This window comes from Sitophilus oryzae, unplaced genomic scaffold (genome assembly GCF_002938485.1).
Source record: "Sitophilus oryzae breed Bouriz unplaced genomic scaffold, Soryzae_2.0 scaffold_1184_pilon_pilon, whole genome shotgun sequence".
In the NCBI taxonomy this organism is placed as follows: domain Eukaryota; kingdom Metazoa; phylum Arthropoda; class Insecta; order Coleoptera; family Curculionidae; genus Sitophilus; species Sitophilus oryzae.
The window spans coordinates 910,944-921,624 of NW_022145820.1; positions in this window are offsets into that span (position 1 = coordinate 910,944).

Below are 10,681 nucleotides of genomic sequence, written 5' to 3' on the forward strand. Positions count from 1 at the left end.
TTTTATTTACGGAAATTTATCTCTTATATGGTAAAAGGGAGTTAACTACTAGCAGTTGGAACTACTAAAAATTATATTTAAACACTTGTTTATAGATGGCATACAATGCTTTATTTGACGGAAAACTGTTATGTTGAACTTCCTACTGTTTTTTCGAAAATTTAAATGGTTATACTCACATTTCGTTACAAATATACAGGGTTGTCCGAACTGTTTTTCGGAAACCTCAGCAGCATATTCTGGACATGAAAATAAGTTCGTATAAATTATGTCCTAAAATTCTTAGTTTCGGAGATACAGGGTGTAGAAGTTTCATTTTTAATTCGATTTTTGCCAAATGATATCTGAAGTAACGTCAATATTTGGATGAAAATTGGGGTCTGGGGGGTCTTTAACATGAGAAATTTTATTTTGATGTCAATATGACTCCTACTTGTAGAGGGCGCCACCTACATGTGTTTTAACTGTTTTGCAGTGTAATAAATTTTCGTCCGTACCTGTATAAAACTACTGTGTGAAAAAATATACATTTCCGTAGCTTTTTACGTAAAAAATATCTCTTGGTAAAAATCGCTGCGAGCAAGCGTTCTCAAGATACTTAGAATAGGAATAGTTAATACATGTCATTATTGACAAAAAATAAACACGTTGAGTAGATATTTATTTGATTGAAATAATCCAAATCATAATTTTTTCTGCGAAGAAATGATGATAAAACACTTTCTGTTGAACTTTAGGTACACAAACATTTTAAATTTGCGATTTTTTATTTTGTGAACATGTTTCATTTATATCAATGATGACAGGTATTAATAATTTCGATTCCAAATATCTCGAGGACCAGTATTCGTAGTGATTTTTGCCAAGAGAGCTTTTTTGCGTAAAATGGTCGTAAATATATATTTTTTTACTATGTAGTTTTGTACAGGTACTGACGAAAAGTTATTACTCCTCAAACCAGTTAAAAAATATGTGGCGCCCTCTACAAGTAGGAGTCATATTGATATCAAAATCAAATTTCTCATCTCATAAAATTCCCAGATACCAATTTCCATCCAAATATTTACATTACTTCAGAAATTATTTGGAAAAAAATCGAAATACAAATGAAACTTCTACACCTTGTATCTCCGAAATCAAGCATTTTAGAATATACATTTATATGAACTTTTTTACCTATTTTTGTCTGGAGAATATGCTGCCGAAGTTTCCGGAATACAGTTCGTACCACCCTGTATATTAAAAATAAACACTCTTTGCCACACGATTCATGTTAAAATGTAGAAAAAAAAATAATTACAGAATATTTAAAAAATAGAAATGCGGTACGGAATAACGCAACGCGCTCATGCGTGTGATTCTGAAGTACGCGCCCTGCCTCAGGGGTTAATATATTTTTAAATATTTAGGTTAAAACTTTTAGTTTCAAAATATAAATATTGTAACAAATGTAAATATAACAATTTATTATACTCTGGTTTTACTGTTCTTTCGCTAAACAAAATCTGATCAAACAGTTGCAGAGTTTATATTTGGAAATGAAAACAATATGAAATCCATTTTATATCTATTTTGCATATCAAAATAAAAACGTATAGTTTACAATAATAACAACCAAAAATTCAAAATTGGCATAAAAATAAAACATACTCGTAAAAATTTAGTTATGTTATAGTAAAATGATGAAGCATCTATTGCTAACATCATTAAAGTACTTAAAATATATAAATACCACTAGTCAAGAACACTTCTAGAGATACTTCTTCTGTAGATGTCTTTAGAAAAACGTTTATGGTGTGTTAAAATGAAATTACCTCATTGTTATTACTTATTTGCAAATAAATGTGCTAAACAGAACTCTGTGTCTAATTTGATAAGAAGAAAATGGAGTTCATAAATACTTAAATTATGAAAAAAAATCAAATTAAATTCAATTAGGTAGGAACTGAGAATGTATGTCAAAAAGAAATAATACTATTAAGGGAGTAATATAAATCTGTACAATTTTAATGATGGATTAATGTATTACTTTTTTTATTTAAAATGGAAAATAAATTCTTACCATTTCAGCGGCTTTTTCCATTTGAAGAAAAATAAAATAAAGCAACTACAAATCGTTATTTAATGTTCTGCGCCATTTCAACAACCATAGTAAAAACGTCTAGATATGTTAGACATTTGCACGATCAATAACTTCTTTTATAGGATGTGGAGAATTGTTTGTTGCACATTTTCCTTATCTTTTAGTTTTAAATTTATTAACCACATAGACAAAACAAATAAAAATACAAAAAAGAGTATTGAGTAGAAAATTTACATTTACGACGTTTTTTACGCAAAAAAGATCCTGGTAAAAATCTCTACGAGTAATGGTTATCGAGATACTTAATTATCAATATCTCTCTTCATTGACATACATGAAACATGTTGACTAAATAGTTATTAGACTGAAATAATAAATGTGAAATGTTTTTGTAAAAAATTCAAAAGTTCAACAGAAACTTTTAAATATTGCAACAATTACAAACATTTTTATTAATAGTTTTTATAGAACGTATGATCAAAGTTTGATAAAGCGGGAGATTACTTTGATGAAAATAAATCTGATAAAGTTTTTTATAACTATTAATCTACCAAAAAACAAAATTTGCTTGATTATAAAATTTTATGTTTTATGATAAACTAATAAACTAATCGAGAGTTATTCTTTAGAACAGATATTATGACACATACTAGGCAACGTAAATGCATAAGGAATGCAGTAAGGAAATATTACATAATAATTGAAAAATATACTGGATAGTTTTGCATCAAGCATATATTGTTTGGGTCCCTGCAATACAACATAATATAATAGAAGGAACAAAACAGAGGAAGAAAGTACAGGAATATATCTCTATCGACAGTTTAATTCCAGCAGACAATGTTGCCATCATTTGCAGAATGGCACAAACCACTTAGACAAGACAAGGAAGTTGAAATGCATAAGGTGTATGACATTTTCTCACACAGTTTTCATATTTTCAGTTTTACTCCCCTGCGATTGGATATGAATGAAAAAATACTTAACATTTATTAAGAAGTTGTTTTTGTATTCCTCTTTCAATATTTTTTTCTTTCATTGACAACTGAGTTAAAGTTAAGTCATGGTATTTATTTACCTTAGAGCTTTTATTCATTTTTGGTATTCAAAAGATGTATTTTTGTACTTATGTAGAGCAGTATTTGGAGTTGTAATGATAATTTTTCTCCAGTGATGATGATACAACATGCAACTACAAAGTTTTGAATATAAACTTAAGATATTTGTGTGTTAAAATTTATTTTTAATATTATTTGTGCTTCAGATATATTCCCTGAGTCGTTAATTGTTTTTGTTGGTCACAAAAATTTATTTACCAATAAAATACAACTGATAAACTGTTTTTAACCCTGTGGCGTTTTTAAAAATTTAGGTCTTTTTTGTATTCTTACTTCAGTGGAAAAATACTTATTATTTTTTTAAAATTGTAGATTACTTTAATTATTCTTGGTTATTGGCTAATCAGGTTGTAATATTTATTGGGTAGTTCTATATTAGTCATAACACAAACTAAACATATTTCATTCCATTTCAGATTTATATAGAGGGTGTCTCCGAAATAAGTGCAAGTATTTTAAAGGATGGTAGATCTCGATAAAAGAAACGTATTTTCTCTTTATCGTTTTTCAAATAAGTCCAAAATAACGGAGTTATTTTACTTTGAAAATTTCAAATGTTTATTTGTTTTTTAACTTTATGTTTATTAAGTAAAAACTAAAAAAAAAATCAAAAACCTGATGGGCGTGTTTCTGGGGTTGGAGGTTGAACTATACTACCAGTTAAAATACTTACTTATTTCTGGGACACCCTGTATAATTTGGAAAAAATACATTATTATTATACAGACTATTTGTGCTAAACACTTAATTATAATGTTTTAATAAACGGCTTTTGCTTTTATGTAAAGGTAAATACCCCCAAAGCTAAAAAAGTTCTACCATAAATAAAACAAAAATAAATATTATAGTGTACGATCTCAACTTCGACTTGCAAATAAACTTTTAATTTATATTAGCGTTAAATCTCCGAAACTGCACGATCGAAAACAAAGAATAAAAGTCGGTTTGCTATTATAATCTAGCCCGGCAACTTTCACCAAGCGAATCCGTAAAAGTATAGGCACTCGAGGCGATTATTACCGACATAGCGAAGTTGAAGCCACTTGCCTGTAGTCAAACTTTTTTTCTAATTTGGCCCTTTTGGCAATTTCCGTTATGGCGAAAAAATGCTCGAGTCTTGCCGTGATTTTCAATTCTCTTTATTTTTATAAAGAAAACCTTTTTTTAGTTCAGGTTCAAGTTTTCTTTTATTTTTTTAGGTCTATGGATAAAACTGCATTTTCTTTTAAGTAAGTTTTTTGACATGTTTTAGAGAATATCGTTTCCCCCTTTACGGATACCCCGTAGCTACAAAACGGATAGACGTACTGTAAAAAAATTATACCAATAATATTGCAAATTATATTTTATCCTCTCATAGTATATGTCTATTGAATTTTTTGATTATGTAACGCGGCACTTGGTTTACTCACTTGTTTCGTCGAACTGCTTGAATCTATTTTTGCTTTTGATCAAATCGGTGTGAGAAACTATGAAGCTATACAAATGTTGTTTCGGGAGATTTGAATATACGGGAAAGTTTAATTTTTGAATGTTATTGCACCCAACAATGTCCTAATTATGCTCTTCTACAATTTTTTTTGGCAATTTTATTAACATTTTAAATTGTCACAATACAACACGAGACCTACTTCGGATTCTTTTTCACTTATTTTTTATTACTCGAAACAGCGTTACATCACACATATCTCGTACCTGAGTGTTTTATAGTTTCAGTAACTGCATTGGCAACTAATATACTTAAATATAAACGTTAATAAAATATGATAAAGCCACGATTTCAATATTATTTTAATGCGATCGACATGAACTGTAACCGGGAGGCGTGAAATACATAGCGAACATTTCTGATTGTTCTGAATTTTTCGAAATCAACTGAAATGCATTAAGCCTATGCAATGTTGTTCTTCTCAGCTAAAATTTCATTTTTAGCTGACATGAACTAAATTAATATAAGTATTATTATATTAATAACTGAAATATATAATTAGGATAAATAGGTCATATTAAAATAATATAAATAATATACAACAAATTTTACCACAGTACCATAAAGAAAATTAAATATTAAATTAATAAATTATATGTTTTGAATTAAATCTCAAATTATATTTTTTTATTAATAATACGTATACTAAATATGAAAGTATTTAATATATTTTAAATATTTATAAATTTAATTTGTATAAATGAAATTTTAGTGGAATAAAGAGCGAACCAAAAACTCTTTCAGGATATTTCATTTCGGAATAATACCAATATATTCGGAATAATACCAATAATATCAATATAATAACAATTAATTAGTTATATTTTACACTGTAAAACGTTAATCAAATTAAATGCGGTGATATTCAGATTAGTTGATTTAACAGTTTAGCAAAATATTTAATCGAACATAAATAGACGGTGGCCCGTATCAAACCAGTATTAGGTAAATAAAATATCAACTTAATATCATCTGTAGTTTCGGTTCGATTGGTCTGGTTTGATAAATGAATTACTCTTCTATTTGGAATATTAATGTTCGGTTGAATAATATTCAAAGGATAAAATATTTACTTCCGGCAATCTGGCGGCCATTTAAAATGATAATTAATCAGCTCTAAATCACGCTTCTACTGCTATCAATAGAATTTTATATAAAGCCAGAACTGCGAGGTAAAATCATTGTGACCCCTATTTATACGGAGCGATCCGCAATGATTGAAATAGTTTGCGATGCGTTGTTAGAGGATTTAAATTATAGGAAGACTATACAGGAGAAAAACGATCTAAGTCACATTTTCTTACTTTTGAGATAAATGATTTTGAAACTTTAAAGAATAAAGGAAAAGAAATAATAAAATATAGCGAATCGTAAAAAGTTTTTATCAATAGTTATATTTATAGACATTAACTGATTAACAGACAAAACAAAGAAAAATAATTTGTAGCAAATTTGTTGGATAAAATAAAACTCGTATTCGCTTGGTTCAATGGAAAAGTGATCCAAGTCCATAAGGAATAATTCTGTATGTGGTTACTCCGAGGATTACTCGTGCTGGAATAAAGAGAAAAATATGTTTTTATTCTCATTTTTATTATGAATATTGTTATTATATTTTCTTAATATTTTTATTTATTTCTTATTTTTATTATTTTTTTATTAATATTATTAGCATTAGATTATTTTTTACTTAGGAATGGCGATTTGTTTCTGATAAAATGAAACTACACTACTAGACAGTTCCCTTTTGGTTACACTGACACTGAGCATTGCTTGACGCACAAGGCAAATTTGTGTAGTAGTCTTACAGAGATTCATCTACAAACTTTTTTTTAAAGATTGTAACTGATCATACTTCAGTTTCGGCAAAGGAATTAGATCAGCTTAAAAGTTGTTGTGGTGCTGAATATATAGCTATTTTTATTCGTTTTGTATGCGTCGATATGTTTACTAACATGAAATATGGACTTGGATCGGTCTCGTGAATTCACGTGGACTTCGCTTTTCCAAAGTATTAATATTTTAATCGCTGATTTTAGTGGACTTAGATAATTATTTCAGTGTTACATTATTCCTATTTTGGAATGGACACTTGATGGGCATAAGATGGCAGTGTTATCTCAATTTCCATTTTTTTGGACTTCCGTCCGTTTTTCCCGTGTAGTTTTCATAGGTAATTGGTGCGGATACTAAAATAAATTTTAGTCTGTCCATTGAGAAGATACAAGATAGTGACAGTTGTATCTGCCATTTTAATGCACACGTAAATTGTATTTTCTGTCATTTTTGTGATATTGATACGTGTCAAATACTCGTCAGCGAATAATGGCAGTATGTATACCTATGTATGTTAACCAACAGAAGAAGTATGAAACTAACAGAAGCAGATCAACAAGATAAGCCCATATAAAGGTACATTTTTACGCTTAAATTCGTAAAAATATGTATGTCTCCATACAAAAAATGATTTGTATGCAGAATTTTGGCAACAGCTGGCCGCAGATTCTTTATTCTAAGTGTACTATTTAAAAAAAAACTTACTTAACAATTATCTCCAATCGATATAATGCCGACTCGGCAACTTTTACTTTCTATTTTCCAATGGAGTAGAGACACGCAGACAAATAACCTAGCTTAAAAAAGAGCAGTGAGTTATTTCTTTGGGAACTGGAGGTCAGTAAATAATACAGTAGATAGTTGCCGAGAAATAACTGCTGGATTTATTTGCTCTCTTTGAGGAAGTTAAAGTGATATTTTATTTCTTTTGAACAAATAGGGCCATTTTATGTTACGAGAGCAACGTAATTATGGTTATTATTTGTTACTTTTTAGAAGATTTATTTATTAATCTTGGCTCTAATCAAAATATGCAGAATTTATTACTTTAGTATCCGTCAACGTGTTATATGTGATCCAAAAAACAGAACAAGGAATAAGATAACATTATAAGTCAAATGATTTTTGTAAAATTTAGTATAAAACCGGACCTAATCAAAATGAGTTATTATATTCATCAATATATTTTCTGTTCTGTTTGGTGGAGAGGAACCATGGAACTCGGGGATTTTAGGATTGATGTCAGAGTTAAGACAGTTAAAAAAATAATTTTAATAATTTTTCTACCTCTCCATAAAAAGAGAGATATAAATCTTTCTTAAATTTTTTATGTGTAAATACATTAAATGTTCCCGGATTTAGATATCTGTATTTATTTTCCATTTCGTTGATTTATTAAATTATATGATATCAAATACAACAAAGAATAAAAAATTAAAGATATACGAATTTTTATATTATACAATACAATATTAAAAACATGATAAATGATATGAATCAGAAAATTCCAAAATGATATGTGAAATTAATGTAATACACCTACCTTTTCGTTTTTTTCTCAATGAATAGTCATCTTCAAAGAACCCTCTTGCATTGTTAGCACACACACACACAATAAACCTTCTATCTTCAAATTAAATTTTTATATTAACTTAAAAGCCATTTAGATTGTTCACGGCCCAAACGAAAAAAGTTTAATATCGCCGCATTGTTGAATTTCATTCCAATCCATTTCCTAATAAAAATTTTCCAGGGAAATTTTAAAAATATCATTGTTCGAGCTACTCAGGCAGTCTTTTTGAATTTTCCTCCTTTTCCCTTTAAATTCCTAAGCTAATAAAATTTGATTTTAGTTCCTTTATCCGATTTGAATTCTTTTATGTCGTTGGAGTGGTTAAAAATTTTTTAAAATTTAATTTCATTGCAATTTACCGTGTCTGACTTTTAATGAAGATAATTTATTTGGTTGAGATAACTAGAAAATGCATTGAATTGTTTCACATTGTAATGATAATAAAAAATTTAATATCTTAAGACAGAAAAATACTTTTCGATAACTTTTTTATAATATTATGACAAAAAATTACTGCAAAAGATAGAACCAGATGACAAAATATACCCAAAATAATACACATTGTGATTGGTATTTTATACCATAATCGAACAGAGTTATATTTAATCTTTTTGTTTTATTAAGTACTTCCTATACCTAAAATAGATATTTAGATATTTAATGAAAAAATTGTGTTCTTTTTTGAAAATATAAGACAAGATATGACTTCCACTCGTTCAATAGTAGGCGTTTATCATTCAAACTGCCATGCCATACCTATCAGTGTGGGCTTTCTGTGAAATAACAAAGAATATTACGTTTCTTTATTAATCCAATATATTTAAAGGTAACCTCATCGGAAAATAAGATTTTAGTTAAATACCCCAATCTTCATGAACTGTATTAAGCATATACATTGCAAAACCCGTTCTATTGATAAACTCATTTAGACATTATTGTAGTTCCAATTGATAAGGATGAAATTTTCTTTTTGTTTTCTGTTTTGCACTTCTACACAAGTCCGTTTAGTCGATATTTCTCGAGAGTAATCATTAGGACTTTCTTCTTCTAATAATACATTCAGCTTACTCTCTAATTTTATATAAATCTAACATTTTTTTAATAATCCACATTATCCGTACTATCAAATCTTCGTTTTAATTCCTTGAATACGGATATTTGAAGTACCCTTAAATCTGGATACCCTTGATTATAAATTCTTCTTGCTAAAAAAAATCGGTTGTTCATTGCAATAAATTATATTTATTAATTTATCACGTGAGAAAATGATTATTGGCTTAGTTAAAATGTGTTCTATTTTGTTGCACACTTTTAATAATAAACACCTTCTATTGAAAGAGCGGAACTCAAATCTTGTCTAATATTTTCAAAAAACATAATTTTCTCATTAATTATAGATTTTAGATAGAGGAAGTGATTAATGAAACAAAAAAGATTAAACAAAACTTTGTCGATTATGATACTTTATATATCAAATATGATGGTAAATATTGGTAGGGCGAATTTTGGAGAAGACACTATTATACAGTACGTCCGCCTAAAAAATTTTAATTTTCTCCGAATTTAGAATTTTAAGAAGGCTTTAAATAAGCGTTAAATTTAGTATGGAAAATATACTGACCTAAAAATATACAGGATGAGTTTTAAATAAGTGCAAATATGATAAGAAAGGAAACATAGAAAGGAGCCAGCGGTTTTCAAAGTTTAAGCAAAAAATATTTTTTTTTCATCGTTTCTTTTATCGAGATCTACCAGCCTTGGTATGGGTATATCGACGACTGGTGCGAATACTATGGACGGCTCATTGAACAAACATTTCCATTATTGAAGAACTAAAAATTTAGACACGTCTGGGCACAAAATCAAATCATAATTAAATCATCAGTCAATCCTGCGATATTTTAGCTATATTGGCAGGAGTGGCGTCTCAATGGAGAGACTGAGGGTGGAGGGGAAGGCCGAGGGAAGGCGATTACGTGGAAAGTCATCTAAGAGGTGGGTGGACCAAGTCAAAATCCTAGTGAGCCGCAGTATTACAGCCTGCCTGAAGCCTCATATATGACGCAGTGTCGAACAACTTGGTCCAAGGAAGTGAGGGGAATCAATACATGATGTCACCACACTCTCTCGTATGGTGAAGGACTGACGAGAGAGAGAGACCAGCCCTGAAAATATTTGCACTTATTTAAGACCCACCATTTAAAAATACAAATTTTGTTTGAAAATATGTTTGAATCACCCTGTATGTTTATCTGTATGTTTACAAATGTATCTGTATGTTTACAAAAATATTTTCAAAATGTGCGTTATCATTGTCCCCACATTCCCTAAAATAATTAAAATTCTTCTTCTTCCTGTGCCTTGTGCTTAGCCGCACGTTGGCGATTGTCTGTATTCTTCATACAATGTGTAGAGTGCCATTTTCGGCTCTTCGAAATATGGTGGCTGCGTCGCTGATGTTACACCAATCCCGTATGTTTCTTTAGGCAGGAATGTTGTTTTCTTTCTGAGCCTCGCCGTCCCTCTATTTTTCCTTGTAGAATCAGCTTAGGAACGTAATATTCGTCTTCTCTAAGGATATG